Source organism: Myxocyprinus asiaticus, chromosome 23 (assembly GCF_019703515.2).
Source record: "Myxocyprinus asiaticus isolate MX2 ecotype Aquarium Trade chromosome 23, UBuf_Myxa_2, whole genome shotgun sequence".
NCBI lineage: Eukaryota > Metazoa > Chordata > Actinopteri > Cypriniformes > Catostomidae > Myxocyprinus > Myxocyprinus asiaticus.
In genome coordinates this window covers 28,819-51,932 of record NC_059366.1, presented here as the reverse complement: position 1 = coordinate 51,932, position 23,114 = coordinate 28,819, and the positions used below count along the sequence as shown (strand labels likewise).

The window sequence follows — 23,114 nt, the reverse complement described above, 5'->3', positions numbered from 1 at the left end:
CACCCGGTGGCTTTTGGAAAACACTGCAAGGTAGACACAAGCATTTGGCATTATTGGTTTATTTTTCTCCCCAATTTAGAATGCCCAATTCCCAATGCGCTCTAAGTCCTCGTGGTGGCGTAGTGACTCGCCTCAATCCAGGTGGCGGAGGACAAATCTCAGTTGCCTCCGCGTCTGAGACCGTCAATCCGCGCATCTCATCACGTGGCTTGTTGAGTGTGTTACCATGGAGACATAGCGCGTGTGGAGGCTTCACCCTATTCTCCGCGGCACCCACGCACAACTCACCACGAACCCCACCGAGAGCGAACCACATTATAGCGACCACGAGGAGGTTACCCCATGTGACTCTACCCTCCCTAGCAACCGGGCCAATTTGGTTGCTTAGGAGACCTTGCTGGAGTCACATAGCATGCCCTGGATTCGAACTCATGACTCCAGGGGTGGTAGTCAGCGTCTTTACTCACTGAGCTACCCAGGCCCCCATTTTACATTATTTATTTATTTTTATTTTTATAAATTTTTATTGATTCATGCAGCAAATCACACAGACATAGAAAATACAACCTCAAACCACATGAAATCAAATTTTTTTTTTTCGGGCAATAATCCCTCCACCCCACCCGACACAACAAGCACTCTAGTGATCGGAAGTCAACTGACAAAGACACACAATAGACAATAAAACAGGAAATATTTAGACATAAAATAATAAAATAAAAAAACTCTAATCCCTCTCCACTTCACCTCCCCGAGAACCCTCCAGAAAGGCCAGATAACTGCCCCACTTCCTAATGAAAATATCCATGTTATCCAGCCTTCTGTACACCATCTCCTCAAATGCTGCCACCCTACCCAGCTCAACGCACCACTCACGAAACGAGGGCGCATCAGACAACTTCCATCCCTTGAGAATTAACCGCCTGCCAATCATCACGCCTGTCAGGACCCAACTCTCCATGTATTTATCACCCACATGCAGGACCGCTACATCCCCCAAAACACACAATCTGGGCAAAAGGAAAACCGTGTGTTGACCACTTCAAATACGAACCTCTGTAATTTCAACCAAAACTCTTGTATCCTAACACATCCCCAAAAAACATGGGATGTGTCCCCGTCTTCCGATTGGCATCTCCAGCAGGTGGGTGTGTCTTTAAGACCAAGCCTATACATTCTAGAGGGGGTCCAATAAAATCGATGCAAAATCTTAAATTGCATAAGGAACACCCTTGCATCTCTCGATGCAGACTTGATGTTTTTTAAATTCCCAGCCCACACCCCATCCTCCAACACCAAATTAAAATCTTTCTCCCATAATCTCTTAATAGAAGTTAAAGCTCCATCCCCCAAACTCTGAATTAGCAAAGTGTAATACACTGATGCCTGATGTCCTTTACCAAAAGCAGCAAGCACCTCTCCCAAAGTAGCTGCCGCTCTAGGGGGGTGTACGCTACTCCCAAAAATAGTACAGAGCAGGTGGCGCAGCTGTAAATACCTAAAAAACTGAGATCTGGGAATCCCAAAATGTTGAGTCAAATTATCAAAGGATCTCAACACTACTCCGTTCTCATATAGATCACCGAGTGCAGCAACCCCCCTGACAATCCACTCTGACCAGCAGAAGGGGGACTTATCAATACATAATTTTGGGTTCAACCATATGCTCGAAGCAGCATTTAAATAAATGTCCGAATTAAACACTCTGGACACTTTTGTCCATACAGAGTTCAAATGTGAGATGACTGGGTGTAACTTAATTTCACCGGTTAATTTGATAGACAGGCCCTGCAATGGCAAAATAGGGGCAAGAACTTCTTGTTCAATACAAAACCAAGGAGGGGCCCTTTCAGGTGGAAGCGACCAATGAGCCAAATGTCTGAGACCGAAAGCATAATAATAAAACAAAATCTTGGGTAGGCCTAGCCCACCTTTGTCAGTCGGCCTATGTAATTTTTTGAAGTGCAATCTGGGACGCTTACCATTCCAAATGAAGGACTTCGCTATACTTTCAAATTGCTTAAAATAAGAGAAGGGGACATCTATATGGAGTGACTGTAGCAGGTAGTTGAAATTTGGAATACAATTCATTTTAATTACATTGACCTTCCCAATCATCAATAAATGTAGTGAAGCCCACCTGTCCACATCGCTCGAAAATCTTTTTATTAGAGGGTCAAAATTAACTCTAAGTCAGACAAATTTGGTGGAAATAAAATACCTAAATATATAATGCCCTGTTTGGGCCACTGGAAAGCGCCTGGCTGGAAAGCCACTAATGGACAGTATGCTGTCAGAGCCAAAGCTTTGGATTTAGACCAATTGACTTTGTATCCTGAGAACTTAGAGAAGGAATTAATAATTCTGTGGAGGCAAAGCATAGATCTAGAAGGGTCGGAGACAAATAATAAAATATAATCTGCATAAAGCAGAAGCTTATGCGCCACACCTCCCGCAATCACCCCTGGAAAATCATCCTCTTTTCTTATCACGGCTGCTAATGGTTCCAGGGCAAGACAGAACAATAATGGGGAAAGTGGGCAACCCTGACAGGTGCCCTTGTTCAGAGTAAAATAATCTGAAATTAATCAGTTTGTTTGTACTGCTGCTACAGGGTGTCTATAAAGTAACTTAATCCAACCAATAAATGTACTCCCGAACCCATACATTTCCAAAATCTTAAAAAGATAATCCCATTCAACCATATCAAATGCCTTTTCAGCATCGAGTGAGATGGCAGTGACCGGAGTCTGATCATTTGCCACTGACCACATGATATTGATGAAACACCTAATATTATCAGAAGAGCTACGGCCCCGAATAAACCCCAACTGATCTATATGTATAAGAGATGTCATAATTTAACTTAATCTGTTAGCCAGAATTTTTGACCATTTTTACATCTAACTTGATCAGGGAAATTGGGCGGTAACTTTTACACTCGCTTGGATCTTTGTCCTTTTTAAGAATCAGACTGATCTGGGCTTGTGTCATGGTTGGGGGAAGCTTTCCATTCTTTAATGCTTCTGTATAAACTTCTAGCAAAAGTGGAGCCAATTCTGTTGCAAAAGATCTAAAAAATTCAGCGGAAAATCCATCTGGCCCCGGAGCTTTGCCTGTAGGCAGGGACTTAATTACCTCGTCAAGCTCCTCCAAGGTTATCTCAGAATCAAGAGAGTTTTTTGCTCGGTCATCAGTTTGAGTTCTAATGGATCCACAAATTTTCCAATATCTTCATCAGTAGATGAAGACGTGGAACTATAGAGATCAGAATAGAACTCCCTAAAAGCATTATTAATATCACTGGTCGAGGTAAATATTTCACCGGCAGAAGATTTTATTGAGGGAATGGTAGAAAAAGACTCTCTCTGTTTTATATATCTAGCTAAAAGCTTCCCAGCTTTGTCCCCCGACTCAAAGTATGACTGTCTTGCCCTGAACAACCAAAACTCCACTTTCCGTGACAAAATAGCATTATATCTATATTTCAATCAGGTCAATTCTCTGAGGCCATCAGACGACATACGACATTTCAGCTCTGCCTCTGCCCTTTTAATATTCCCTTCCAATTCCACAAGTTCTTGTGCCTTGGATTTTTTGAGAAATGAGGCATACTGTATGATCCGACCCCTAAGAACCGCCTTAAGTGCCTCCCAAGCCACGCCCACAGAGGATACTGAGGACCAGTTGGTCTCCATATAAACATTGATTTCAGCCTTTAACATTTGTTGGAAATCAGGATTTTGCAAAAGGGATACATTAAAGCACCAACTATATGATTTATTTTTCTCCGTATGTGGCAACATCTCTAAACTCACCAGGGCGTGATCTGAGACTAAGATGTTTCCAATTGAGAAATCGACTACAGATGAAATGAGGGACTTAGATATAAAAAAAAATCTATTCTAGAATATATTCTAGACATCTTGATATAATAGAAAGAAAAAACACAATCCCCATTAGTGCAACATTCAAACCCTGAACTCCCCCCCCCCCCGCGCAATAACCACGCGCACGAGAGCACCAACCGGCATCAATCCCTCCAAACTCAAAAGGTCCATGCACGCCTGAAAGAGCCCCCATGACAACTTTGCCATCGGATTGCTCAGTTTTGCCTCACAAATTTGTAAGGCAAAATTACATAACAGAAAATACTTTGTAAAACAAACCTCTGCCAATAGGCATCATAAACATACATAACGTATAGATTCATTCACAGAACTGACTCAAAGATGTGTTCTTCCACAGAACAAAATTCTAACCACTATAAGCCGTTCAGTGTCCTCGAACAGTCAAACAGATGAACGGTGAACCGGTTGCTTATGAATGCAGCAGATGGCATAATCATTCCAGTGTCCCGCAAATCAAACCCCAGCCAACAGGAGGCATAAGAACAAAGAACATGCAGGTTCATCCACAAAACTGTCCCAAAGCAGTGTTATTCCACAAAGCAAACTCCAGCCGCTAGGCGGAACCATCATAAACAGCAGCAAAACAGGAATTCTGATTCCTCGGGTGATCAAGTGTCAAGTTCACTCAGAGGGCACATGAAAAGAATACACCATGATTTACTCAGACCGGCAACTGTAAAAAAGACATCCTTTGTGTGGGCATGTAAACATTTGCAGTCATCCATAGTATCTAATCTCAATCTGGCCGGGAACTTCAGTGCGGAAGCGATCTTCTGTCAATGCAAAAGATTATTTAAGGAAAAGTGTTATTCCACCAAACAGACTCCAGGCACCAGGCATAGTCAATGCAAAAAGTCGATCCATTACTTAAGAAAAACCCCAATGGTTTACTCATTCATAGATTGTATAAAAGACAGTGCTTGTTTCGGACACGTGAATACTTTGCGACCGTCCTTCATCTCTATTCTCAGTCTGGCCGGAAACATCAGTGCAAAAACGATATTTCTTTGATAAGAACCATAACCCTAACGTTGCCTTGTTGTACCAACACAAAGAGGCACCTAAACACTTTCCCGGACTTTCGGCTTCATCATACCACGTTGGTGGAATGATCTTCCCAACTCCATCCGTGAAGCTGACTCACTTTCTTCAAAAAACGACTTAAAACACATCTTTTCCATGAGCACTTAACTAGTCACTAATAAAAAAAAAAAAATCTTTAATCTGTTTTGAGTACTATTCTGATGCTAGTGAAACTTTGTAATATGCCATTTTTTTGTACCACTGTCTCCTTAAGATGATTCGCTTATGTTTTTCCTCTTTTGTAAGTCACTTTGGATAAAAGCGTCTGCCAAATGAATAAATGTAAATATATTGCCATTTTCAGATTCGTAGCCTACTGTATTAATAGCACTTCAAATTCTAATCACATTTTATTACACAACTAATGGGGATTTTTAGTGAATGTTAGAGATTCTTTGTATAAATGCGGGTTCCCTGTCTGTCACTCACTCGACGTTGTGTCGATGTAGTGACACTAGGGACACAAGGTGTTCGATCTTGAGAGCCCCAATCACCTTTGCTTAAAATAGAAAAGGCCAATGAGAATTGGCGAGTGGAATTTGCATGCCACTCTCCGCCCCTGGACATACGGGTATAAAAGGAGATGCACCACTCTTTCAGATTTTTTCTTTGGAGCCAAATGCATATTGTGTTCGTCCTCTCACCTTTCGCTTACGCTGCTGGATTTTACAGTGCATATCAGCAGTCACCCTCTTTTCCTGTTTTGGAGGACAGCAGAAGGGGAAAGCTGTCTCCAAGCAGAGGCAAGCCCATTGGATTGTGGATGCCATTTCTCTTGCATACCAATCTCAGGGAGTACGGGCGCACTCCACTAGAGGTGTTGTGTCCTCCTCGGCACTGGCAAGGGGGACCTCTCTAGCAGACATATGCGGAGCTGCGGGTTGGGCTACACCCAATATCTTTGTGATGTTTTATAACCTACGCATAGACCTGGTTTCGACCCGAGTGTTACGCGGTAAAAGCAGGTAGACCGGGCGGCCGGTTGGGTGTACCGCTTGCATTGCGCCTTTCCCCTTTTTCAAAGGTGATAATGTGTGCCATTTTGTCCACAACAGTTCCCGTATCCGGTGAACCCCAGATGCCTCTTTAATTCTTAGCACAGTACAGTGACGAACTCGGTGGTGGAGTAACGACACCAGGCCCAGTACTCGTGGTATGCCCCTTTTCAGGTGAGCCCGTGTGCTCGGGCTCAGTGCTCCATGCGTGGTGATTCCCCCTTGGTAATCCCGTAAGATGAGTTTCCACTGTTCGGTTTCCCCTTAGGTGAAACCTGTGTTTCCCCTCGCCAGAGCTTTCTCTGCATCGGCCACTGTGACTGCGTACCCTCTCTGTAGATAGGGTCCTCCGGTGGTATCATTCCATATGTGAACTTCCCAGTTGGTAAGTCCATGTGAGGTATTCTCTGCATGTTAACCTCCCTCTGGTAGGATGTGGTCTCCGTAGTGCTCTCCTCCCTGGAGAGGGAAGAGCATTTCCCAGCGCTATTCTAGAAAGTGCTCGGCGGGAAATTGCTTAACAGCAAATCAGGAAAGGCACCGCCGGTAGCCTACTTGGGTAAGTGCCTTAACAGGACTAGGGAGATGCCTTACCTAACTCGTTGGAAGGTCACGACATGGTTGAGCGCTCACTGCGTGGCACGCAGCAGCTTGCCTGTGTCCACTCTTCCATACCTCGTGACACGGTTCAGCGCCTGCGGTGTTTCGTATAGGACCCCTAGTGTCACTACATTGACACAATGTCGAGTGAGTGACAGACAGAGAACGTCTTGGTTACCGATGTAACCAACGAGACGTTGTGTCCCTCCTGCCGTGGTGCTAAACCAGCCGCGACTCTCTATCGGCTCCTCAGCATAAATTTGAATGAGTGGTGCACGCCATCTCCTTTTATACCCGTATGTCCGGGGGTGGAGAGTGGTATGCAAATTCCACCCGCCAATTCTCATTGGCCTTTTCTATTTTAAGCAAAGGTGATTGGGACTCTCAAGATCGAACTCCTAGTGTCACTACATCGACACAGTGTCTCGTTCCCTCAATCAGGGAACAGAGTTACATCAGTAACAAAGACGTTGTGTGTCTCATTCTCAGCATGCATGGTGGAGATGTGCAGTAACAAATAATAAACAATAACCAAGTGTGATCAAACTTTTCTACAGAGTTTTAGTCTTACACTGAGGGGCCGTTCACATTGAATGCGTTTGTGTGTCTGTCTGCGCTGTTTTATAAATGATTTCAATGTAAACGTGTGCTAGATAGACGTCTTTGATGGCTTGTTTGTATTTTTAGATGCCATGTCAATTTAAAAAGAACTTAAACTGTTAAACGTCTCAAGTCGAGACACATACATTACCGGTCAAAAGTTTTGAAACACTTGATTGAAATGTTTCTCATGATCTTAAAAATCTTTTGATCTGAAGGCGTATGATTAAATGTTTGAAATTAGTTTTGTACACAAAAATATAATTGTGCCACCATATTAATTTATTTCATTATAAAACTAAAATTTAATAAAAATTAAAAAAAAGTTTTTGAAATTGATGACTTGGACCAAATAATAAAGAAAAGCAGCCAATAAGTGCCCAACATAGATGGGAACTCCTTCAATACTGTTTAAAAAGCATCCCAGGGTGATACCTCAAGAAGTTGGTTGAGAAAATGTCAAGAGTACATGTCTGCAAATTCTAGGCAAAGGGTGACTACTTTGAAGATGCTAAAATATAACACAGTTTTGATTTATTTTGGATTTTGTTTAGTCACAACATAATTCCCATAGTTCCATTTTTGTTATTCCATAGTTTTGATGACTTTATTATTCTAAAATGTGAATAAAAAAAATGTATAATAAAGAAATGAGTGTGTTTCAAAACTTTTGACCGGTAGTGTACGTTTTGCTGTTTGTGGCGCTGTGTATCATTTTAGTGCAAAAACAAACACATTCAAGCATGTGAACGGCACGTAACATGATTTCAAACACTGCGCTGAAATTTCAAAGAAATATTTTGAATATTAGCTAATAAATATGTCTATGCAATTACACAAACACCGTCAACACAAGTCGCACCAGCTTCTAGCAGAATTAAAACTAACAAACGTATTCAGAGCTGAATACTGTGGCTATTTACTTGCGGAAAAACTTGGAATAATTTCACAGCTCCCAAAAGCTGTCTTGTTAAATACAAAGAAAGGAATATGTTATGATGTTTCTTTTAACAGTACAAATCAGCACAAACGAACGACACCGGTTCGGAGCAATTTGGGCCACATGGGGTGACATCATTGCTCCCGAATACAAGCTGTTATTTCTAAAATACAGACGTTGTTATTTTGCTAGCCATCTTAAACGGATTTTTAACTTTGTCGTTCTTTTGATAAACATAGTTAACTAAAGAACATAGTTATACATACTTAGAACTATTGTTTCTCGATGTTGCCATCGAGTATAGGAAATTCAGTTTTCCAGTTGTTACAACATAAATCAAATACATTGCCACAACAAAAGTTTGGTCATCAAATTACGGTGCAGTTAGGTAATGCAAGTAAGCGTATCTAAGGTTAAAATAGATGTATAATAAATCTGTAAACTATAACATACATCTGCAATATTTAAATTTTCAGATATTCAAATCTGGTGTATGGCCATATACGAACAAATACAATTAGAGTTCATATATTTGTACTATGTACTATATACTATGAGGGGTGGCAACACCAAAGCAATGCCCATGCGTAGATCTTATGGATTAAGGTACCAAGCTTCATTGCAACAAGTACTAGTACTAGTTAGTTCTAAATAAAAATAAACTCTAGAAAAACTGTACTTTGGGTGGCAGTGCGCGAAACTCATGAATATGAATTATATTATGCACAGTAATAGATTATTTTAAATCACCTATTTTGATAAACAGTCATTCTTAATGACCTATTCAATCACTCAAATAGATATTTCACATTATATGGTAATTTAATCTCTACATCTGCCACTATCAGTTTTGGGATTTTGTTAATCAGTAGATGAATACATATATCAACAATTTAATCAAGAACATGACTGATTGGCCTAGTGGTTACTTTTTGCATCTAGTTTTTTGTGGTTCTGGTTTCTAATTCACCCAAATATAAAGTGTTATTTTAATAAATCAAGATTGTATCTGTATGTCAGTGGATGGGTGTTACACTTTAAAAATAAAATGCAATAAAAGATGTGGGGAGATGAGAGTAGCGGATACACAGACACATTTATTGACTGTTCTATATTAAAAAAAAAAAAAAAACAGTGAACTTCGAAGTTCAGACAGTGACGAACACAAACTCTCTGCTCCAGCAGTGGGAATTTGCACGAGAGCATCGGTGACCAAGATGGCACAGCTCACGAAAACCCATTGCACAACCCAGCCATGAAACACTCTGCGTGCCGGTGCTCTCCATTAACAATCAGCTCACGTGGTTACCCCACACCTGAAAGCGATTAATAGAGAGAGAGAGAGAGAGAGAGAGGGATAAAGACAAAACACATGCTCTGCATACACACAATCAGTATAGCCGAGAAGGCAATCACAATGGGCGACATATTTCGCTTTTCTATTTCCTGGAAAAGAGCCTGAGCTGCAGAAAAAACTGCTGAAACTAAACGACATTGATAACAGCTACAACAAACATGTATCATAAATTCAAAATAACACATTCTAGCGCCATATCGACAATCAAAACATACACAGATCAGATGAAACAAACTCCAAATCAAGAACTGGAGATGCTTAACACATGAAATGAGAAATATAATTAACTGAAGAATGTAGTTACACAAACTTCATATACATAATGTACGAAAGAGGGATCTCTTCTAGACACGACATGAAACATCCTCTCAGGTGTTATTTTGGGAATCATTCAACAATGGAGCTTGGCTGCCCTCTATTGGACATTTATTGTAATTGCCACTCAGAACTGGGTTAGAAATCACATATGGCATGATTTTCTAGTATTTTTAAGTTTTCTAGTATTATATTTATTTATATAAAAATAAGAAATATGTTTATTAACAATAAACTTGAAAATTCAAGCATACCAAATACCTCAAAGCATGTGAATATACAGAAAAAGGAATGATGACATTTAATGCATTGCCATGGCAACAGTATTTAAGATATCAAGAATCCCTTCAGAATTTTAAATCTGAACTGACTTGACATTATTCAGTTTTCTTTAAGCAATTCAAGTTAACATAATAGGGATATTTCAAAGTCTGTGACACACTTCCTTCCACCAGTTGGTGGCACTACGGCCATGACCCAAAATAGCCACATCAATGTGATCAGCCTGCAAGGACAAACATTTGGCTCAATTTTGATGTAAATCTCACCATGCACACAGAAGATATGAGACATTTGCTTATTCCAATTTTTTGATATTATTTTAATCGCATCGCCATGGCAACACCATTTGATATATCAAAAATCCCTTAACAATTTAGCATTGTCAATGTCTTGGCAGATGTCGCCCACATTTGGTACCTGTAACATGAAATTCCTGGGAAGAGTATTTCGAATTTCAGAGCATGCATTCCAGAGCTTATGACTGTCAGCGCGAAAGTTGTCTGGCTTGATGAGATCTATATGTGTACAAAGTTTGGTGACTGTAGCTCAAAAGGGATGTGGTACAGAGCCCCCTGAACATGCCCATGTTCTAGCCTGTGCTACTGAGCCCCCCCTGCAAGGTCCCCCCTGCAACTTTGGCAAGCCCTAATGCCAATGACTCTGATGTGTGTGCAAACTTTCAAGAGTTTTCACGCATGTTATGTTCCCCCAAAAGTACCGAAAACCTTGAAAATAATAATAATAATAATAATAATAATAATAATAATAATAATAGAGGGGTCCCCCTGTCACAGGGGGATGTAGGGCCATCACAAACTGGACAAACTGGCAAACGTGTGAGGTGTGTCCTGAGCAGTAGTCAGAGCACTTGGAATGTCAACAAGAAATTAGAGATTCATCAAAAGAACTTGATGAGCTTGTTGATATAATTCCTGATCTATCCATTAAAAATGAAAGAAGCAATCGATTTGAATCTAGATTGAATTTCTTGTGTAGATCAGATGCTCTCAATCTACATAGGTCTCTGAACTTCAAACAAAAATATATTTTCTATCAAGTAAGACAGTGGTGCTTAGAGAAAGGTAGAGGTAAAAAGCCAGCGCTTTTCTATGTATTTGTTACTGGAGGTGCAGGAACAGGAAAGTCACATTTAATCAGAGCTATTCATTATGAAGCAACCAGAATATTATCCCAAATTGCAACTGCACCAGACAAAGTTTCTGTTCTATTGACAGCACCTACCGGAATTGCTGCTTTCAGCTTAGGTGCCAAGACCGTCCACAATACATTTTAAATCGGGACAGATGTAAAATTGACTTACACACCTTTAGGAGAAGAAAAAGTAAACACAATACATGTGGTATTTAGTGACTTGCATATACTGATTATAGATTAAATTTATATGGTAAACCACAGCCTACTAGCCTATGTCCATGGTAGGCTTAGACAAATAAAGTAGTCAGGTGACTACTCTCCATTTGGTAAAGTTTGTATAATTGCTGTGGGAGATTTTTTCCAATTGCCACCTGTGAGAGGAAAAAAATGTTATATGCAAACTGCTCAATTGTATTTGTGGAACAGCACATTTGCACTGTCAGAATTAACAATCATTGTTAGACAAAAAGACTCAGCTTTTGAGGAAATACTGAATAGATTGCGTACAAGCAGCAAGAGTTCCCAACTATCACTTAATGACTTAAATATGCTCAAATGTAGGGAAACTGAGCAAACCTCTTCTGCTTTACACATTTACCCAACAAATACGCAATTTGAAGGGCATAACATCAAACAGATAACTGCATATTGACCAGACCACATTTGAGTAGAGACTCAGTATTTTGAGAGAAATCAACAAACTGGACAAATGCAACTTCAAAAGGGACACTGTTCCAAAGTATTTAATTCCTGTTTACTGGAAAAGTTTCTATGAGGTCAAGGTCCACGTGTCATGTTAATTAAGAATAATGATGTCGCTGATGGGCTTGTAAATGGTGTCTGTGGTACTGTAACAGACATGGCCCTTAATACAAACAACACAATTGTGAATGTAGTATTTGTTCAGTTTGATGATGATAAAGTTTGTAATACCACTAGAAAGCGTACACCACCACCTAGAAACATCATGAATTCCACTCCAATTACTTTAGAGGAAGAGCAAGTTAACAGCAAGGGTGGGTTGCATAACAGTTCCCATTAAAGTTGGCATGGGCTTGCACTGTACACAAAGTGCAAGGATTATCTGTCAATGAAGCAGTCATATCACTAATGTGTTGGCAAATACTGTAGAATTAATAATGATTACATTATTTTGGTCATAATTCCGCGTTATGGAGTCCACTGGCCACACCCAAGACAAATTAATTATAAAATCTTGCCAAGTTTCAATAGTTTTGAAACATGTAATATGCATTTACTAACTAGGGGGCACTGTGATGAGGCACGTCTATGCTGAATTGCAATATCAGATCAAAAGATGTCCTCAGACAAATGTACAGTATGTGTAAACTTTCATAAGTTTTCAGCCATCCTAAGCCCCTCAACACTGCGGGAAAAATGTGAAAATCCCACATTCCATCCAACATGGCTGACTTCCTGTTGGGCAGAGTCAAATACAACCAAGTGAACTTTGTCTAACTTGATGAGAGCAGTAACCATACCAAATCTTGTGGACATCTGAGCAACTTCATCCCAAATTGCCTGCGTTTGGAGGCGCTGTAGAGCTCCTCGACCACACCCAAGACTAAACACTACATAACTTTTTGATTTTACGCAGGTCTGATGTGTGTGCCAAGTTTCTTGAGTTTTCAAGCATGATGAATGCCTTATAAATGTGTGAATGCGTTAAAAATTTTAATTAAAATAATAAAAATCATAAATATATCTGCGAGCAGCAATGACGGGCCCAAGCACCATGGGTCCATTTCCACCCATTGGCTTTTGGAAAACAATGCAAGGTGGACAAAGCAACAACTCAACATTAATGTAATCTTGGACCCTAATCATACAAGTAATAGATATATGCCACCATTCCAGTTTGACTACAACTTTTCCATCAGCAGTGTCTAAACAATTTAAGCAATTTGGGTTAATGTAAGGGAACTTTTTCCAAAGTCTGTTGTAAGTGCCACACTTCCTGCTGCCAGTTGGTGGTGCTAAGACCGTGACCCACAATAGCTATCTATCAATTTTTAATTGTAATTTTACATTTTTTGTTAACTGATTAATTTTACATTTTGCTGTAATTTAAAATAATTATTTATTGAAAAAAATATGTAGATCTAAAGATTATATTGTAATGACGTTATTTACCATTTTTATTTATCCATAAACCGGCTTTAAATTAAATGAACAAATGTAATTCATGGCATTAGCTGTTAAGATAGTCTAAGTAGATTTTAATATGAGCACAGAAGTCATTTAGGCTTGTAAATTCGTTGTCATTTTGTTGTTGCATTTCTTTCTCTGTGCACTGTCAAAATAAATGAAGTACATTAACTTTGAGTCTGCATTCATTATTCATATGCACAACTGTTTAAATAGCCTCTAAATTAATGTTGGGCAAATGAGGACATAAATTAAGTTAGAATACTGCATGTTTGCCCATAGAATAATTATTCAAAGCATACATTTCCAACTGGTTACCAACAAACAACTATTTGTCATGGTTCCGGCATTTGTGCCAGCTCATACTGTTGTTTGTTTTTCTCTCTCCCTTGTGTCTCACAGGTGGAGCCGGCACGCGATCAGCATTTCCATGGGAATGATGATCGATCTCGGGGAGATGCTGATCACAGCAATGATTTACTCGCCCGTTACCATCTGCTTCAATCTGATTGCACTCCCTACTTATTCCTTGTGTGTCACTTCGTTATTTGCTCATTTATTGTTCACTGTCATGTTAACTGTGCTCTCGTGTAGTTGGAGCATGCTCGTGTGTCTGTTGGTTGCCCCTCTGTAGAGGTGTGGTTACCTTCCTGTTTGCCGTCGCCCTAGCCAGTTCTGTGCCCAGTTCATGTGAAGGAGGATTCCTCGGTCTCTGCCTGCGTCTCGGGGACAATATCATCTGGGCTTTGCTTCGCAACACACCAGCTTCAACGGACTCTCTTCGGATTGTTCCTGACTTCATACGAAAACACCCTTCACTAGCCCATTGCGGCTTGCTGGATTTCAGCCTTCTGCAACTGAAAATCAGTCCTCCTTTCCTGTTTAATTAATCAATCGCACGATCATGCAGAACATCTCAGGTTTGTAAATCCATAAGGATCTCTTTCTTAACGGCAATACCAGCAGTGACAGCCAACTCGTCAGCAAGATCTCACGCTCTTCACTTTCAAATTACGTACATTACTTAAAGCATGATTGCGTCACTCAAGGCCTGGACTGGGACATATCCTAAAGACCACACCCACAAGAACAAATAAATCAATCTGATTGGCTGATGAATCTGACTATCTGACTTTAGATGCCTATTCACTACAGTGTTGAGGGATTCTGTGGAATTCTGAAGGCCTGATGGGGTGGAGCTCAAACTCACGTGCTGCTTCGGGCATGCGATTTGTGAAACAGTTGTCACACTTTACTTGTAAGCATCGAGGAATAAATTCTGATTGGATACATTTTTTTTGTTTTTAGCTATTCGTTTGTAGATTAATTAGGAGTGGAAAGCAATTGAAAATACATAGGCAAAAAGGTCAATCAGAATGAAAGGATGAAAAAATATTTATTAGGCATGTTACACCAGCAGAGAAGGCTTTGCTGGCCCAAAGAAATCGCCACTGGCCATATACGAACAAATACAATTAGAGTTCATATATTTGAGCATTTATGTACACATTTAAATTCCACAAGTGTTTAAAAAACAAGATACATATGAAAATTGTCTTTTTTGTCATATTGTCATATTCTGTATAGTGCATATCTACTGTAAATAATTGACATTTTTATATAAGTAAAAACATTTATGAACACTTACTTTCAGCATACAAGTGTTCAGCATATATTGCCATTTTCAGATTCGTAGCCTAGAGGAGCACGGGGCACAAACTAACGTGGGGTTAGTTGTCACACACGTGGTTTAAACGTTTCCACGCATGCTGGTAAGACGTAACTTAATTTGTTTACTTGTTGCCATATCAACACTGTGCAGATAAAAAAAAATTGCAGGGAATTTGCGTGAGAGCACTGGTGACCAAGATGGCACAGCTCACGAACACCCATCGCACAACCCAGCCATGAAACACTCAGTTTATATAGGAAGAAAACACACTGTGTGCCGGCGCTGCACATTAACAATCAGATCACCTGGTTACCCCACACCTGAGTGCGATTAAAAGAGAGAGAGAGATAAAGACAAAATACATGCTCTACATCAGTGGTTCTCAAACGTATTTGTACCAAGGCACATCTTTGTAAATATTACATTTCCAAGGAACACCATTTTTTTCCTCAAAATACAATGACGCATACATCCTCATAAATGTGAAATAAACTGTATTAAACCTGAAACACAAATCAGAAATTAAAAATGGACTTGAAACCATGGTAAATTATATCTGTGAAAAAAATATTTTTTTAAATGTACTACACAAATTTCATGGAATATTTGAAAAAGGTTATTTAGGTTGTAAGGACAAATCAGGGCTCTACGCAAACATTTTTATTTAGGAAAAAAAATGCAAAAGAATAATGACAAATGAAAATAATATGATGATTATAAAACAATGTTTGTTTATTTTTTGGAAATTGCATTGACCTGGAATTTGCATAAGCGCGATGCCATGCAGCATCTTGGTTGTCTCATTATAAAGTGTGAGCATTTCAACAGGATATGCAGTTTTAATAGGTTTTTGCAGTCTGGCAGTGCGTGGTTATAATGTTACAATGCGCATCTCCGTTAGAAGCAGAATAATGTTCGGTTTGGTGCGCATTCACCCTCTCGCAGTTGTGCAAAGATGCTCTTATTGTTAGTGACATTTCATGGTTATTTTTTTGAGATTTTGCTTATCATGATGATTTAGACAAGGATGCTAACATGCTGTTTACTGGTATCGCGCATTTTATGGATTCATGCATTTTTATTTGACTTGCTATTTTTCTCAGAAACTTGCATTTGAGCGCGAGGTTAAGACATCATCCATCAATAATTAATTATTCAAAACACTGTCCGTAATTTTGATAGGCTTACAAGCAAGAATCTCCACTTAAACCATTTTCACGTGGTATATCTTCACTATCTCTCGGTCTATGCGTGTGCGCGAAAGAGAGAAGAGGAGAGCGCTCGCAGCCGTGTGAAACTGAGAAAACGGCGCTTTGAATGCAAAACTAACTAACGTGCCTCTTTTAAAAGTACTTTGTATATGATGCAAGATGCATCAGGGAGCTTTTATTCTGATTGTAGGTTGCAATAATAAGTTCATAACTTTGGGTGTAAGATCAGCTGTCACTCGTACCGGTGCAGCCAAATAATTGTCCGAATTCATACGCAGTAATTTTCACTCGCAAATGCTGGAGCTCTACAAATTCCATGGCACACTGGCACACCTGCCACAGTACACCAGTGTGCGGTCATGAGATATTGTACATCAGTGGAGAAGTACATAAATCAGTGCTGATAAAAAGAATCCGACTGAGTGGTCTAGTGGTAATTAATCCGCCCATTGCATAAGATGTTAAAGGTTCTAATCTGTCCATATAAAACTATATGTTTTAATTAACAAAGACAGCATCCGCACCTCAGTTGATGTATATATTGAGGGTGGACACATTGTTTGCATTTTTGTATGGGATTCGACTGCAAAAGAGCTCAAACTCATGAACTCAGTCCCCGCCCATTCTGGACTCAGAAGACTTCTATTGGGAATCATTCAACAATGGAGCTTGGATGCCCTCTATTGGACATTTATTGTAATTGCCACTCAGAGTGGCAATCACAACACATTGGGTTAGACATGGGTTTTCTAGTATTTTTACATTTCAGTTGATATTTGTATTATATTTTATATAAAAATTAAGAAATGTTATTAACAATAAACTTTAAAGTTCAAACATGCAAAATACCTCAAAACTTTTGAATATACACAAAAAGGAATGATGAGATTTAATGCATTGCCATGGCAACAGTATTTAAGATATCAAGAATCCCTTCAGAATTTTAAATCTGCACTGTCTTGACATTATTCTAAATTTTTTTAGAAGCAATTCAGGTTAACATAATAGGGATATTTCAAAGTCTGTTAAAAGTGACATACTTCCTTCCGCCAGTTGGTGGCGCTACGACCGAGACCCACAATAGCCACATCAATGTGATCAGCCTGCAAGGACAAACATTTGGCTCAATTTTGATGTTTTTAATTTTCTGCATGCAGAAGATATGAGACATTTCCTTATTCCATTTTTTTGACATTATTTTATCGCTTCGCCATGGCAACACCGTTCGATATATCAAAAATCCCTTCGCAATTTAGCATCGTAAATGTCTTGGCATGATGTCGCCCACATTTGGTACCTGTAACATAAAATATCTGGGAGGAGTATATCAAGTTCCTGAGCATGCATTTTTCAAACAATCCAAAATGGCCAACTTCTTTTTGGGCAGAGCTTATGACTGTCAGCGTGAAAGTTGTCCGGCTTCATGAGATCATGCCCATGTTCTAGGTGGTGCCGCAGAACACCCCCCCACCTGTAACTTTGCCACGCCCTAATGGCCAGCGACTCTGATGTGTGTGCAAAATTTCAAGAGTTTCACGCATGTCATGTACCCCAAAAGTGCCGAAAACCTTTAAAGGAAGAATAAAATATTAATAATAATAATAATAAATATAGCTGCAAGCAGCGATGTCAGGCCCAAGCACCATGGTGGCTTTCAGGAAACAAAGCATGATGGACACAGCAACAACTCAACATTAATGTAAACTTGGACCCTAAACATACAATGTGTAATAGATATATGCCACCATACCAGTTTGACTTCAACTTCATGTAATTTAATCCACTGCCATGGCAACACTATTAAAGCTATCAAGCATCTCTTCAAAATTTTCCATTAGCAGTGTCTAAACAATTTTTAAGCAATTTGGGTAAAAGAAGACTATTTCAAAGTCTGTTGTAAGTGCCACACTTCCTGCTGCCAGTTGGTGGCGCTATGACCGTGACCCACAATAGCCACGTCCATGTGATTAGCCCCCAAGAAAAAACATACAACTCTATTTTGATCTAAATCACACAATGCACGTAGAATATATGAGACACTTCCTGTTAGCCTATTTTTGCCATTAATTTAGTGAATCGCCATGGCAACACCGTTTGATATTTAAAAATCTGTTCGCAATTTAGCATCTTCGATGTCTTGGCATAATGTTGTCTAAATGTGGTGACAGTCTCATGAATCACCATTCAGAGAATCTATCTATCTATCTATATCAATTTTTAATTGTAATTTTTTTTGCTAACTGATTAATTTAACATTTCTGCTATAATTGAATATAATTATTTATTGAAAAAAATATGTAAATCTAAAGATTATATTGCAGTGAAATTAATTACCATTTTTATTTATCCATAAACTGGCTTTAAATTAAATTAACAAATGTAATTCATGGCATTAGCTGTTAAGATAGTCTGTCAATTTTAATATGAGCACAGAAGTCATTTAGGCGTGTAATTTCGTTGCAATTCTGTTGTTGCATTTTTTTCTCTGTGCACTGTCAAAATAAATTTCAAGTATATTAAATTTGAGTCTGCATTCCTTATTCATACACACAACTGTTAAAATAGCCTCTAAATTAATCTAGGGCAAATGAAGACATAAATTAGTTTAGAATAATGCATGTTCACACTGACTACACCCACAAGAACAAATAAATCAATCTGATTGGCTGATGAATCTGACAAACTGACTTTAGATGCCTATTCACGTGCACTGTTGAGGGATTCTGAAGGCATGATGGTAGAGATGGACGATACCACTTATTTACTTTTCGATCCGATACCAAGTACTTTTAGACCAATATTGCTGATATCGATACCAAAACCGATACCTCTATTAAATTGAATTTTTAAGAATTCTTTGGATAAAATTTGTAACTTTATTATTACTTAATTTTTTTAATATATATTTATGGGCTTAACAGAAAATTATTAGGCTGCTTTGTTTACCCTTAAAAAATGAGTTAGTATAAGCCACATATAAAACCTCAAAATGAACCATACATATTATTATATGGTTACTATTACTCAAACCAAGTTACCATATGGATACTACAGTAATGCTGTAGTAAAACCATGGTTAATTGTATCAAAACCTTGGTTACTGAAAAAAAAAATATGGTTACTGCAGTCATGGATACTAATACAATATTACTACTGTAAAGCCATGGTAAGTTTTCATAAGGGTATCATTTTGTATGTCTCTACATATAGTGGAATGACAATAAAGCTCACTTGACTTGAGTTCTAGTCTTACACTGAGGGGCCGTTCACATTGAGCATGTTTATGTGTCCGTCTGCGCTGTTTTAAAAATGATTTTAATGTAAACGTGCTAGACAGACGTCTTTGACGGCTTGTTCGTGTTTTTAGATGCCATGTCAAGTTAAAAAGAACTTAAACTGTTAAACATCTCGAGTCAAGACACATACGTCTTGCTCTTTTGTAGCGCTGCTTGTAATTTTAGTGCAAAAACAAACGCATTCAAGCATGTGAATGGCACGAGACATGATTTCAAACACTGCGCTGAAATTAAAAAATATATATATTTTGAATATTAGCTAATATACAAGTCGCGCCAACTTCTAGCAGAATTAAAACTAATAAACGTATTCAGAGCTGAATACTGTGGCTGTTCACTTGTGAAAAAACCTGGAATAATTTCACGGCTCCCAAAAGCTGTCTTGTTAAATACAAAGAAATGAATACGTCTGCCACTGTATGTCAGTGGATGGGTGTTACACTTTAAAAATAAAATGCAATAAAAGATGCGGGGAGACGAGAGTAGCAGAAACACAGACACATTTATTGACCGTTCTATATTTGAAATAAATAAATAAATAAATAAACCCAGCAACCTCCGAAGTTCAGACAGTGATGACCACAAACTCAAATACAATTAGAGTTGATATATTTGAGCATTTATGTAAACATTTAAATTCCACAAGTCATGATATGAAAGGCGTCAAAAGATGCTCCAACCTTGAGCGCTTGCAAATTGCAATGTTGACAGCTTTGTCGATTATAAGCAGGAGCAACAGCACATCGCTCACTTACAGAGACGCATAATAATGCCATTTGCATTTCTGACGGTTTATACATGTGCATGCTCACACTAACTCAAGCGTCAGCTGCTATTTGTGAATGACGCAAATATCTATTGGGATTTTACTAAAGTTTGTCACTGAAAAGGCTTGCTCACAGACTTGGCACTAAACAGCACATGCAGACTCACAAATGGACATATTTTCTGCATCACACATTTCTTTGACCATAATATTGCACTATTGTGGGCTAAGTATTTTATTTATTTATTTTTCGAAGATTACATGCAAGGTTGTCAGATTGCATAAATTGAGTATGACAAAAGGCTAAATATTTCCTATTTGTGCAAGTATAAATGTCTGCTTGGGGTGTTTTGCACTATTATCTGGCAACCCTGAGCGAGAGCCCAGTGTATGGGAATCATTCAACAATGGAGCTTGGATGCCATTTTTTGGACATTTCTTGTATTTGCCACTCATTACATATACACATTATGACAGTTTTCTATTATTTTTACATTTCAGTATATATTTTTATAATATTTTATTTATATAGAAATTAAGACATATGTTTTTTAACAATAAACTTTAAAAACCAAGCTTGCCAAATACCTCAAAACGTGAAAATGCACAAAAAGGAATGATGACATTTAATGCATTGCCATGGCAACAGTATTTAAGATATCAAGAATCCCTTATGAATTTTAAATCTGCAATGTCGACATTATTCTAAATTTTTTGAAGCAATTCAGGCTAAAATAATAGGGATTCAAAATCTGTTAAAAGTGACACACTTCCTTCCACCAGTTGGTGGCGCTACGACCGTGACCCACAATAGTCACATCAATGTGATCAGCCTGCGAGGACAAACATTTGGCTCAATTTTGTTGTTTTTAATTTTCTGCATGCAGAGACATTTCCTCCTTCCATTTTTTTGATGTTATTTTATTGCTTCGCCATGGCAACACCGGTCGATATGTCAAAAATCCCTTCGCAATTTAGCATCATCAATGTCTACCCTAACCCTTACCCTAACCAACCTAACCCTAACATGCCCATGTTCTAGGTGGCGCCGCACAGCCCCTCTCGCAACCCCCCACCTGTAACTCTGTCACGCCCTAATGGCCTGCGACTGATGTGTGTGCAAACTTTCAAGAGTTTTCACACATTTTATGTACCCCAAATGTACTGAAAACCTTGAAAAGAATAATAATAATAATAATAATAATAATAATAATAAACATAAAAATAATAATAATAATCCTTAGAAGAACAATAGGGCTTCCGCACTTTCAGTGCTTGGGCCCTAATAAGTATCTTTAGAAGAACAATAGGGCTCCGCATTTTCAGTGATTGGGCCCTAATAATCTTTAGAAGAACAATAGGGCTCCGCATTTTCAGTGATTGGGCCCTAATAATCCTTAGAACAATAGGTCCTTGCACTTTCAATGCTTGGGCCCTAATAATTTTTAGAAGAACAACAGGGCCTTCGCACTTTCAGTGCTTGGGCCCTAATAATCTTTAGAACAATAGGGTCTCGCACTTTCAGTGCTTGAGCCCTAATAATAATCCTTAGAAGAACAATAGGGCCTTCGCACTGTCAGTGCTTGGGCCCTAATAATCCTTAGAAGAACAATAGGGCCTTCGCACTTTCAGTGCTTGGGCCCTAATAATCTTTAGAAGAACAACAGCGTCTTCGCACTTTCAGTGCTTGGGCCCTAATAATCCTTAGAAATACAATAGGTCCTCGCACTTTCAGTGCTTGGGCCCTAATAATTTTTAGAAGAACAACAGGGTCTTCGCACTTTCAGTGCTTGGGCCCTAATAATCCTTAGAAGAACAATAGGGTCTCTGCACTTTCAGTGCTTTGGCCCTAACAATAATAATAATAATCCTTAGAAGAACAATAAGGCCTCTGCACTTTCAGTGCTTGGGCCCTAGTTATGGTAACATTAGTGCAGTTAATAAATGATCAACCAACTTTGAGTGTGTGGATGACTGTGTATTTCATCTTCCTCCCAAGACCATTTTTGTCATGTCGTTATCACACATTGTTGCTACTTATACAGGCTATAGGTCTATGACTAAAATATTAATGTGTTTGATCATAATGGTGATGTGGTGTTATTGTGCTGTATTACACCACTCTCTGGCATACTTGATTGGTCCACAGCAACACTGTATATTTGACCGCTCATCCGAGTTTCGATGTTTCTGAATGTCTGTGCTAACAGATTACACTACATTCATGACAACCGTACACTACAAGTTCTTGTGATTTTGCAGCAGCCTTCCTTTTAATTCACGATTGGTGTAACTTATTTTGCAACAAAACTTTGATCTAGGCCTAAATCATTTCCTTGCAGCTCTTTTTTTAATTCATGTTCCAAGCAACTTGTCTATTCTTCAAGACATCACCGTAAGATCTGTGGATTTGTTTATATTGCAGCGATTTTGTGTTCTAATTCTTGTTTGCAGAAAGCTTGTTCTAATAGTTCACTGCAGCTCTCTTAAATCATGATTTTGCAGCCACCTCGTGTCAGTCATTCAATTCAGAACTAATTCAGGAGCAAGATTTGATTTGATATGATATGATCTAGCAGCAAACTTTGTGTTAGTGTCTTTATACTTGATTTTTCAACAAGCTTGTTTTTATTGTAAAATTCTCTGCAAGCTCTTGTTTTAATTCATGACTGCACAGTTTGTGCTGTGTGAATGGGCTTAATTCGTTTTCATAGCCCCTTTTGGCAGACTAAATGCATTAATTCATATGATTCAAATAATTG

The 23,114-nt window shown here is 38.8% G+C and overlaps 1 protein-coding gene across 1 annotated transcript in view; it reads left to right on the top strand.

Moving 5' to 3' along the window:
• LOC127413754 (protein Hook homolog 3-like) overlaps positions 1-23,114 on the top strand; it is a 73,512-nt gene that overhangs the window by 42,666 nt on the left and 7,732 nt on the right. The gene's annotated exons all lie outside the window — the stretch shown is intronic.